This window comes from Corvus cornix, chromosome 7 (genome assembly GCF_000738735.6).
Source record: "Corvus cornix cornix isolate S_Up_H32 chromosome 7, ASM73873v5, whole genome shotgun sequence".
Taxonomy (NCBI): domain Eukaryota; kingdom Metazoa; phylum Chordata; class Aves; order Passeriformes; family Corvidae; genus Corvus; species Corvus cornix.
The window spans coordinates 22,148,753-22,161,180 of NC_046337.1; positions in this window are offsets into that span (position 1 = coordinate 22,148,753).

Genomic DNA, 12,428 nt, shown 5'->3' on the forward strand with positions numbered 1-12,428 from the left:
AAGGAACTGGCTGTAGCAGGAAAATATATCAAAACCTTATCATCAGAGCTGAGATCTTCTCTGAAAAATCAATAAAGAGTTATACATGGTTTGAGTTTAAACAGTTCTCTGTAGTCATTTAAACATAGTGCATCTGTGCAGCTTTTTACCTCTGGAGACCAGTGTAGCCTAGCAACTGCAAGGCTTAAACCGATTAACTACAAATGAAGTACTGTACGCCTATCAAAGCAATTGCTCATGGTTGCCTTTGTTGCAGGGGCTGAGCTAATTGAACATGATACAGTATGAAGATAATTAACACCCATGAGTTTGTTAATTGCCTGTTAGCATTACAACACAGGCTCTGCATTTCTTTTTAACTTGCTCTTCAGCAGCATCTTCCTCCCTTAAAAGGGTGCAGGACTCATTTAGTTAGCAATGATATCTTATAGTTTATTAACCCTTTTCAAAGGGAAAAAAAATAACCTGCATGTAGTAATGAAGCAAATGTACGCTCTTGTCAAACACAAACTCCCACTTAGTCCAAGCAATTTACAGGGAGAAGAAATTTGGTTTACATAGGCTGTACAAAATATGTTTATTTTCAGGGCTAATTTATTTCAAGCAATTTAGTCATTACAAATGCTTTAAAATATCTTTTGTGGGCTGCTTTTATGACTCAGCTGCTCTGCCATCTAAACTGAACAATAAATGTCTTTTAGGGTTGGAATATTAATTGAAGGCAGCATCTGGTCAGCAGCTGACCTCCCATACTTGTCTTTGTTGACTAACCAGTTAAAACTTAAAGCTTATTTGCTTTATTTACCAGCTTCTCCTTCCATCATGGGGGTGGAAGCTATAAGTTCTATTTCATTTATGTCAAAAGGTAGTGCTATTTTTATATTAGTGCTAACTAATATAAAAGTGATTTCCACAATCTATTAATCTGAAATAGATTTAATCTGAAAAAATTTCTTTTAAATCGGTTATTGTGCTTGGGGAAGTATTTCCCTTATTATACTATCTTCTGAATTTGTGAAGAACACGTATGAAAGCTCATAAAGACAATGTAATGCATGCCATTAAATTATATAGGAAATCTCCTTATAAGGAGACAATGCTTAAAGTGAAGCAACATACAAGAAAAATAGACAAAAATAGTAGCATTTGGTTGGCATAGGCAAGTCTCCAATGTTTAAACTCTATGTTTCCAACAACATTGAATGTAAATGCCTTCATTGTGTCACAGTTGTTTAGAGTAGATTTTCTTAAATGATCTTGGATTTCTGAGCTGTTACTGTCATAGTCAATACTGGCAGAGAAGCTGTTCCCTTGAGGAACACTACTAGTGCCCAATTACAAGTTCCATCATCAATCATAAGTATTATTTATTCAGCAAAATGAATTGCTAATTAATAACTGATGAGCATTATGGCCTTGAAGTCTGTAACACTATTAATTACCTTGGCAATTGGGATTCTGCTGGTGTAGACTACCAAGCACATTTTCTCAACAATTAGTACGGCGAGATTACAAGGCGTATACCTGCTAAGATAACAAGGGTATGATGATCTCTAAGGCTTTTAGAGAGCCTTGTAGTGTCTGCAAAGAATAAACACGATTACAGCCCTACTGTGCTGGGCTGTATCCTTAAAATTGTTTGGTGACAAAGAGAAAACTATTTTATACAGCGTGTTGACCGGAAGATTTGGCATCACGTCCTGCTATGAATTTTGTTGTGTGGAAGCAATGTGGTAGCAGCATGCTCAGGGCAGTGCTGCTGCCTCATGCCTGGTACCCCGTGGCTGCTTGGCTGGTACAGCATGCTGTGATTAGTACACTGACCTGTGACTTTAGACCTCCAGCAACTGCTACCTACATGGTCTCATAGTGCTTACACATTAGCATCACTGCAAAACTGAATATTTAATGAGAAAAGAAGAATGCAATCTACAAAAAGAGCAGCTTTTTTTGGTGACTTCAATATTCAGAATGCTGACATTAATGCTGCACTACAAGCTGATGATTTACTCCCAGTCTTCCTTTCAGACATCATCTGCTTTCTCTTCTGCTCCTGTGCCACCTTGAATTTTGAGTGTGAATTCCTTGGGGCAGAGGCTGGTGTTATATCTGTCTGTAAAATATCCAGAATATCTACAGAGCTGTATGAACAACTTGAATATTGCCCAATAAACTGCAAGGCAAAGATCAGCTCCTGCCACAACACCAAGATTTAGGTTTTGGTTGTCAATAAAATATAGCCTATTGCAAGAGCTCAGCTAAGCTCCTAGATTATGTGATAGCTGCACAGTGATAAAGACAAAAATTATTATTGTGGAAAGCAGAGGACTCTAATGTGGTGCACACACTATAAAACCACAAAATCCAGCTGCAACGCAAAAGCAAAGCCTTATATGAAAGCCATCATATTTACATCTGTTTTCTCTGAAGTGCTGAAAGGGCCTAGAGGATGTTGGAAACATGCTAAGTCTATCTTTTCTGTACAGCTGTGACAGCACACTGGTCACAGTCACAACTGTCATTTTATCTCCTTACCCCAAAGCCAAATTTTGCCTTCATCAAACAACAAAACCAACAGCAGTTTTTGTGCCGTGCAACAAGGAGATATCCCCTTCCATCAAGAGATGCTGAGGCTATCCAGCATGGAGCTGGCAATGTACACTTACAATGCCTAGGTAATCAGCTTTGTTGGAAATCTCCATGTACTGGATGATTTGCAAATAGCAAAGCAAAAACCCACTAACTCAGCCTTGCTCATCATTATGGCTATGTTTATGGAAAAGTTTTCAGACTTTGGCCCTAGACAATATGTTTCTGATTCCTGTGTGTGAATTAAAAAATAATAAATATGCTCTTTCTGAAAAACTAGACAGCAATGGTCGTCCTGATATTCAGGATTTAAAATATATTCAGGATGAAATATTTGGGAAGAGAAATCTTCTTGTCCCCAACAGATAGCTTATACAGAGACAATTTTATTTGAAGAAATGGGATTTCTTTACATTTTCTTCCTTAACCAAATGGTTTCTACTGAATGTCAAGCTACTTTCTGTCTCTGCACTGGCTAGCTGTAAAATAAAACAAAATCCTTTTCTCTTTAAACAAAAATATATGAAAAGTAGAATTCGAAGAAGAAGTTTCTTTTTCATGCAAAGTTCCTTTATATGGAATAGAACATGTTATACTTAGCTATATATGCTATCAGTGTTCCTTTTATCCTACTACTCATAAGGTCTGCTTGGATCCCTATTTCTTACATTGAGAGGTAAAGGGAGGAGAATGCCCTATGCTCCAGAATATGATCATCACTTCACAAAACACCACCATTCCCAACTCAGCAACTTGGGAACTAACTGATTTGGGAAGACTCTGCTAAAGGAAAATTTTGATCATCGTATGTTCATTTTTCTTGCTCTATTATGTAAAGCCACCCAGGTAAAGGAGAGTCAACTTTACTGAGAGAGGGTATGAGCACAGTCTGGACCGGGTTTTGTTTCCTCTACCCAGAACAGTTGTCCGTCATTTCTTTGGCAAGCTCTATGCTGTCTGACACCCTGACATATCCTCAAGTCATGACAGCATACCATAAAAACTAAAGTCAGGAAGCAAAACAGCTTTCACAATATCTGGCCATCTGGCTTCATTTGTTATAAACTTGGGATCTGGAGAGAGCAAGGGGACTTGGCTGGGATCTCCCAGGACGTTGCCTAAAGCTGGTGCCACTGCTGGGAAGTTTCCTTAGCTGAGTCCTGATCCGAGCCTGACACACACCACCTCTGTGCCTACAGGTCCTGAAGACTCCTGAATAGACCAGGACACACATCCTGGAGTGTCTATCTCATTAAGAAGATTAAAAATATACATGTATGTGTGCATATATGTATATATCTGTATGCATATGTGTGTGTGTCTGTATTTTGGAGTGAGACATCAAATTCTGGACAGTGGCCACTGGTGGAGCAGGAGGTGGGCAGGAGCACCTCAGCACCCACCAAACAGCCATGGTGCTGCACTGGCTGCATGGAAGCACCGGGGTTATTTGCTGCAGGGAAGCAGGAGCGTGGCTTGGGGCAGGGGCGCAGTGGGGGCTGGCTCTGTGAAGACCCTGGGGTAGGTATCGCACCAGAGCAGGCTCCGTGTGGAATGCCACAGGCAAAGACCTCGCCTCGAGCAATAAACCAAACCTGCTCCCACCAGTTAGCTGGAGAACCAAGGCTCACTGTGCCAACCACAGGCACCAGACATGCAGTGCTTTGCTCCTAAAACAGAGCGCGTGCCTTTGTAGCAATGAGCCCAGGAAAGCGCTAAGGGAACTGCCACAGAGCTGGCTCAGGCAAAGCTGTCCTGAAGCCAAATCACACTAAAGCATCATTATTGTTTCAGAAAGCTATGTTTGAGCTGTGCCAACAGGAACCCTGGAACTCATAACTTTGCTCAAGATACAAAATACTGTGATATATTTCAGAAGATAATTTTTTTTAACTCTTTACTAAATATTGTAGGACTCTGTAAATTGACAATATTTGCTAGAAAATGCTGTACAATACTTGGAAAATATTACTTGAAGAGATGAAGTGGTTTTGCTCTGTCTCTAGTTGTACTTCCTTTGGATAAAGAAAAAGAATAATTTAAGATGCGGGCTACATTATTTGTAAAGTTTATTCCTGGAGATATCCATGTCTGGAAAAAAAGTCTGTGTTGAATTTTGCATTTAATTTTGAGAAAATTCTGTAGACAGCTCAAAGGCTAGGAAGCATATAAAGTTCACACTCAGAATTGCAGACGATCCCATTTTAGAAACAACATCCATCACAAATACTAAGGCTGATAGAGTTTATAATTGGTTTCTTTCAATTCTTGGTCAGTGCAGCATGTAAACTAATCATGAGGTTTTGAGATTGATATCTGTTCCATATTTCAGAAAACATAAGACAGCAGATTTTCTATTCTCTGATTGAAGTTAAAATAAAAAAGACAAACAGCAAAATTGCTTCACACTAAAATCACTCATTTGTTCAATTTCTTCAAGCTGGTATTTGGTCCTCCAGAGACATGTTCATCTCTGGAGAGTTCTTTTAAGAAGTTACCAAGGAAGTTAATGGAAGACCAAAGCTAATGGCACACTCCAGGGAAAAGAAACTGGAAAATTATGTTCTAAAAAGCAGCATGAGCTGTTTGAGACATGTTGCAGAAGCCTTCAGCTCCCCTGTATGACTAGCAAACACATTTCACTGTGAATTTTCATTCCCTTCTTAATCAGCTTTCTTCTTGCCAAATTCCTCTTCACTTTAAGCTATCTGCAGCAGTGTGTTCATCTGGATTCAACCGTGTTCTGCTTAGCACTGTTTATTTTTAAAACAGGTCTTTACTGTAATTTGTATTATATTATAGACAGTAGGGCAGTTTGCAGTACTAGTTTAATGTGTGGGCTCAAATTTATAGTTAATGACAAATAAAAACATAGAGCCAAATAGATTTTACAAAAGTTAGTTTCCCACTTCCGTGTTTGGTTTTTTGTAAGTCAGGATTTTGTTGAAGATAATTTTGAATTAAGCATGCTACATCTTCCATGGTGAGCAGCAACAAACCTAGACCAGAATACACCTTTCTGAAAAGAAAATGTGATGCAATCAGCCTACAGTTTGCTAAGCCCAACACTGAACTGTTGAAGAGAAAAATTAGGAGAATGTACAGGAAATAAGATGGAGTGCTGGATAAAAAAACAAACAACAGAAAAAGTGAAGCTTATTTTATAACTAAAACTCAGTGTAGAACAACACAGTAACGGATCAAGTGACAGAAGAATCCAGAACTCTAGCAATTAACAAAACAGTTACCGAAATAGAAGCACTTTTCTAGGAAGAGGCAGGATAGAGGAGGGTGGGGAAAATATTTCATACAAGAATACACAATCCTGAAGGGAAGAGAAATGAGATTTTACAAGGCTGTTTGAGCTTATGTCAAACACAAGAACAAGGGAGCATAAACTAAAGCTAAGGGAAGGGTCAGACCCTCAAGGAATTTAGTCAGAACTTCTTTAGATAGGGAGTAGTGAATATACTGAATAAAAGGCAAAGGGCAGCAATACATGAAAAAAATACCTCAAAACTATTTCAAATTGTTATAAAACAGAGCCAGAACTCTGAAAACAGAAAGTAACATTGTGGAACAAAGAAAGGTAAATGGTTGGGTTTGCTTCCTTCAAGGCTTATTTTTTCTTTTTTTCCCTCACAAATGCCAAGCAAGTGCTGCAGAAGCCCCACATGATAAAGAAATATGTCATCTCATCACCAGCAGGACTTCTGGCCACCCAGACCCTGGTGGCTTTGTGTTGTTGCTTGAGTACTTGCTTATCTCACCTTTATGAAAGCTGAAGTGCTCATATTGCCATCAAGCTGTCAGCTATCTCCAAAGCCACCCAAAATCTACAGATATCTTCCATTTTTCAACACCGATTTTGGACATGTCCCTAAAGAGTCTGTTTCCAGACAAGTCCTGACAATTTTGACAAACCTACAGCCTGTTCCTCCCCATTGTTTTTTGGGATTCACAAACAAGTTTTTCCTCTGTTTGCAGCCCAAAGTCACAGCAGACCCAGAAAATGCAAGTCATGCACAAAGTGCAAACAGTACCCTTACTTCTCAAAGATACCACCAAAGCAGGGAATGAAACTCAGGTTTCACTGCTCCCAGCAGGCGCTAGCCCATGGACTATTTGGGTTTATTCTTGCTGCTCTTCAACCCAAGAAATTCAAGTTTTCCACAAGCCTGAGGAGTTTCTTAGCAGGAAGTGCAAAGTTCCTGCACTGAAAGCCCTCCTTCAATTAGGAACTCTCATGAAGGACAAGATGCCACCCTCAGCCCCTCTCTCAGGGAAGGTTTTAGGGAGACAGGATCCCACATGCCAGGTAAGCACAAATGGACACTGAGTTTTCACAGACAGGGACACCACCTGAGGAGGAAGGCTTTCCTTCTGCCTGGTTGAATTAAAGCAGTGGCTGTTTCCTGCAAAACTCTTCTGTGTCCAAAGCCAATGAAATGTATCTCCAGGCACTGCACCTGTGGGCTGAAGAGGCTGGCGCGTGGCCAGCCCCAGTGGTCCAGGCTGCCCAGCCAGCTGAGCCGTGGAGATGGCTGGATGGGTGCCACTGCCACAGCACAACACAGCAGAGCATGCCCTGCATCCTGCCAGGGCTCCCACTGCTCAGGGGTGCTTGTGGTGATACACCAGCATTCAGGGACAAGACACACTGCTGTTGTCATCCTCACCCATAACGGGTATCGAGCCCTTCAGGTCAAAGTCTACATTAGGTACTTATGCATCCTGCTTTCACCCATTTCAGCAGGGATGCGTGGTCAAAGATGCTTTGCTGCAACAGTTTTAACCAAATTATGCCTGTAAATGATACACACAAAACAGTAAAAGCACTGATAAAAGTGTGTATGCTTCAGTTTCCTGCTCCTGCAGCTTCCTTGGCTGCATGCCTGACAACATTTTACCCAGGCTAAACAATATACAGGCAGCAGTTTGCACTGCTCCCCATGGACAATCGCTCAGCAGCCTAATATATTTCAGTAATGATTTTTTTCCTAAGATTCACCTTAAATTTTCTCTTGCTTAATTTCACCCCATCATTCTTAGTTATACCTTCTTGTACCATCCTAACTGTTCTCTCACTCTTTTTTTTTTTTAATTCAGGCTCCTTTCAAACTTATCTGTGTTTCACATCAATCATGCTCTAGCAAAATCATAGATATGGCACTTAGCTTTTTTTTAATCCTTTCTCATCATTTGGTCCCTTCTGCTCTGATTGCTTCGTTGCTCCTCTCACTTTCTCAGCAGTTTGTCAATATTTTCATAACGATGCTGTTCCCAGGATTTCATGCAGTGTTGCAGGTGTGGCCTAAGCCTGACACCCACCAATCCTATTGCCACTCTAACATAACATCCTTATACATAAAAGCCCAAACTGTATTGATCACCACTATTTCTGTCCTCACATTCCCAGTTCACTACAGATAGAGAGAGCCCCAGCAATAAATACTGTGAATTGTAGGACCCAGTTTTCGGGAGGTCCCTGCTCCAATTGCAACACCAGCTTGCGAAAAAGCCAGCACCAAGCTGGTTCCAAATCTGGTCTTTCTCTGCAAGCCTGCTGAGAGCATGGGCCCAAATGAAAGCAACAAATGCTTAAGAAAAACAACTGAATTGGTTTTGAGCTTTTTCAGAAAATTGTCTGGAGCATCACTCCAGTCAAATTCAATCAGACAGTCCTGAGAAACCCAGTGCAGCCCTAAAGACCCTTCAGCTGCAGCACACAAAGCAGTGACATTTTCACATAGGGAGCCTTCTGCAGAAACGAGGGAAGGTTCACTTGAAAAACTTCAGAGTTTGCTGTGGATTTTGTTTTTCACTCGGGAATCTAGAGCTGGGGTACGTAAAGGGCAAACCTGTCATCTGTTAAACAAAAGGCCATGGGAAAGCCAAGCCTGTGAACCGCAGTGATGCCAAAACCCCCCCACTCCACAGAGCTCTGCCAGACCACTGCCAGCTCACCCACAGCCCTAGCACACCTACCAGCACAGAGAGACTGCCAATCCTGCTTCTCATCATAGAAACAAAGAGTTGAATCGCCACCAACACAACTTTAATAAAATTGCCCCATTTTTTTTTTTCACTGGGTGAAAATAGGTTCTATTTTCAGTAAATTCTGACAAATCTCTCTTAATATTGATAACTTCTTTGAGGAATTCATTCTCTGGCACTCTCTTCTACACATGTAGCTTGAAAACTAACATTTACCATAGAACCACATAATATGCAATGTGTCTCCCAGGAGATAGTGCTCAACTAAAGAGAAGTGAAAAGATAAACTTTGGTACTTACCACAGTTCAGGCAGTAAAGCACTAACCCTCTGCTCACCACGTCCTTGTGCAAGTCATAAATAATAACTTCATGGAGAGGTACTATGAAGAGAGAAGGAATCAGAAAAAAAAAAAATAAAAAGGGTGTTTAAGATCCTTACCCTTAAATTACCCCAGACCTGAGTAGTTGCATCTGAAATGCATTTAGCAGGTAATCCTGACTCCTTCCTGCAAAAGGCAAAGAAGCAAGTGACCACTCATTCATGGTTTCTTCACACAGCTTTCAGAGCTATATATATAATCAGCTGTTTCTTCACTTTTTTGTTCTTTTTCAAAGACTTATCCCTCAAAGACTGATCATCTTAACTAAAACTTCTCCAGCTGTGTTTGCTATTCTCTCCAATAATGCCCAGGTGATCAAAATCAGGTCTGTGGGTTTGTCTTATTTCATACTGGATGAAAGAGTCTGCGTGGAGGAGGACTAATGTAGTGAAAGAGAATAAGAAGAAAATTCTTAAGAAATTTCTGCTCACACCTTTACTTAAGTTTAAGTTTTACTCACATGGAAAGCCCTGCTAAGACAGAATGTGGGTGTAAAGAGACAGTATGGAGACTGAATATCTGTGCCTAAACAAGTTACTGTTCACTAGCTGAGCAGCATTACTCCTAATTCTCTTAACCTATAGTGATTACAAAACTGAATGTGTGAACAGTTCACCCAAGGGGCAGTGCCACGTCATATAAATTCCTGAGACACAAGGTACTCAGACCAAAAGGGTTAGTGGGTTTCTGTTCCTCCAGACACCTGTTGTTTGTATTTGTTTGTGCAAATCCCAAGGCAGATCCAACTTTCAGAGGTTTGCTATTCTCCTGAAAAATGCTAGGGAACAAAAGTAGGCAGCAGTGAAGTATGGCCAGGGCTGGTATAGAGCTGGAAGAGCACAGCTGATCTCTGCTATCCAGGAATAATTCAACACTCTGTTGGTACTTCTCTGAGTCAAACCTAGACATTGTATGTATTGTAAAAGCTGAATCATTTATTTCATAAACCAAATTTCTGTAAAGATAGTTGCCGCACCAGTTCAAAATAATGGTCTGTCTAATGCGTAGAGGGTCCCCTACAAAAGCTTCAGGTTTTTTAGAGCCAATGCAAGAATTCCAAGGCAGGCAAACAGAAATAATGTACATAGGAGAGATCGTTTCCTAGAGCCCCTGGATTATTCTTTTTCTTAGACCCTAAAACATGAGAGCGTGGCTCCCCCTTAAAGCCGTGTACACGATACCTAAGGTAACTCAGGGAAGACTGTAAATGCTGTAAATGTTTTTCAAGATTCACCAGCTACTTGGCTTGGACTGCAGCTGATTGCAGTAAGTCTTTTAAGATGGGTTCAGATATCTCCCTTTTTTGGCCGAAATGCGCATCTTATCCATTTAATCAATTGTTTTATTCAGGTATCATGAGAAGAGGCGAAGTGGTTCTGGATTTACCTGTTCAATAGCATCTGTTACCCGATGTACCTCTGTCATGTCTCTTCTTGTTTATCTTCATCTAAATTGAATAGTACCAATCTTTTCAGTCTCTCTTCGTCCAGAAATCTTTTCACATCTCCACAAATTTCCATCATCGCAGTATAAGCTCTGCTATTCCTGCTATTTCCTTTTTGAGTCAGAGAATGAGACTGCAGAAAAAGAAAGGTTTTTTACAACAATGTCATTTTAATAGTCTCACTGTTATTTTTCTCTCCCGACTGATACCATTCATTTGACTTTTAACCACTGCAAGACATGGAAGGGAGCCCTTCACTGTGCTGTCCAGGGTGATGCTCACAGGTCTTTCACTAGTGGTTACCATGAATAGGGAACCAGTAATATGATCCAGAGCTTCCCCCATAATCTCTGCCATCTCTCCTGATGCCGAGTTCTCTGGAGCCTCTCTTTATTCATTCTGTCAGACCAGAGAAGCTGATTGCATTTACTACTCTCTTAAGGCCAAACCCCAAGGATTTTAGTCCTTATATTAAATCAAGCTTGTCCTGAAGGCAGTGGGAGTTTGCCGGAGCACAAAAACTGAGTCAGACTCAGTCCTTCAAACTCAGAGCAGCGCAGACCTTCTTCATAATGAGCACTGGGGCCAGAAGGTCAGAGGAGTGGGAGAAGCTGTAATTGAAGAACATTTATTGTCAAATCATCAAAACAGTGTTTCCATACCTTGCAAATCCTCTCTCTCCCCACAAGCCCTTCACTTCTCTTTTGCTGGCTTTGAAAAGTGAGGCTGCAGAAAGATTTAGAGACAACAAAAGCCTCCATTCCACCCCCACCAGCTCCCTTGGCCAAGCTGGTGAGCAGCACAGCTCCTGCCCCATGCGCTGACTGGGCCACACATCCCAGGGTGGGTTTGCAGGGCTCTTGCTCCTTGATCCAGCACCCTTCACAAGTACCGTCTTCTGTTTTCCATTACCTAAAACCAGTGACAGATTTGCCACTCATTGCAAGCAGCCTATGGCTTATGGCATTTGAGAATACGGGCTACCCTTAGCAAGCATTTTTGGCAACCATTCCCTTCCTTGTTCAGGCTGGTAAGCAGCACCTGTGGCCAGATGTGCTGAGGGACTGGGGGATCTAGAGGCACTAGGGCAGAGCGCAGGTCATGCTGGCAGGGTTTGGCCCAGAAACAGCCCCATAAGCAGTGCTGATGGCCACAGGAATAGTCTGCCCAGGCTCTGGGCTTGGCACAGTTAGAACTGCCTTTGCAGCCAATGGCAAACCCCAGATGCAACACAGGCAGCGAGTCTTTGCATTCACCCATTTAACCTGCCTGGTCTACAGACCTGGCATGTGCTGACCACCTTGAATTTGTGGGGATGCACACTTGGGATCACTCATTAAAAAATTTGCTCAATTCTCCTAACTTTTTATACCTTTAGGTGCCTGTGGACTCATGTATCATCTTCTTCTGCAACCTAAGAGAAGCAATAGGATTTTATTGACTGTTACAGAAATACATTTGCATGTGTTTGTATAGCAGATACTGGGATGCATTGTTAGGCACTGAGCCATTTTGTCACTACCTGCTATTAAAATAAAATTTAATAATCTGTACCCATCAACTGTAGCCACCATGGACCAACAGGGACCACCTCTCAGTCATCATGCATTTCTAGCATAATGAATATATTTGTACAAAATACACAATGGGCATTTCAATTTCTAATACCATGGTCCCCACACCATTTGCATTTGTTATTTGTTTTCATGAACATTTCCAGAACTAGGTGAGAAAATAAAATATTTTTCTTCAGGAATTTGAGTGAGTTGCTGGACAGTGGATGGCAGGATATCGTCATGATCCAGTCTTTCACATGACAGACTTGCAAAACGTAATAATAATAATAATAATAATAATAATACAACCACCTACACCAAAACATAAAGGGAAGAAAACAGTGGGGGCATCCTGCCACTCTCTCTTAAACAAAACCAGTTGGGCTGAAACATTATAACCTCCGTTCAAAAATAATCTCGTACTAGACCAGACTCCTGAAAAACAAAACATGAGAAGAACA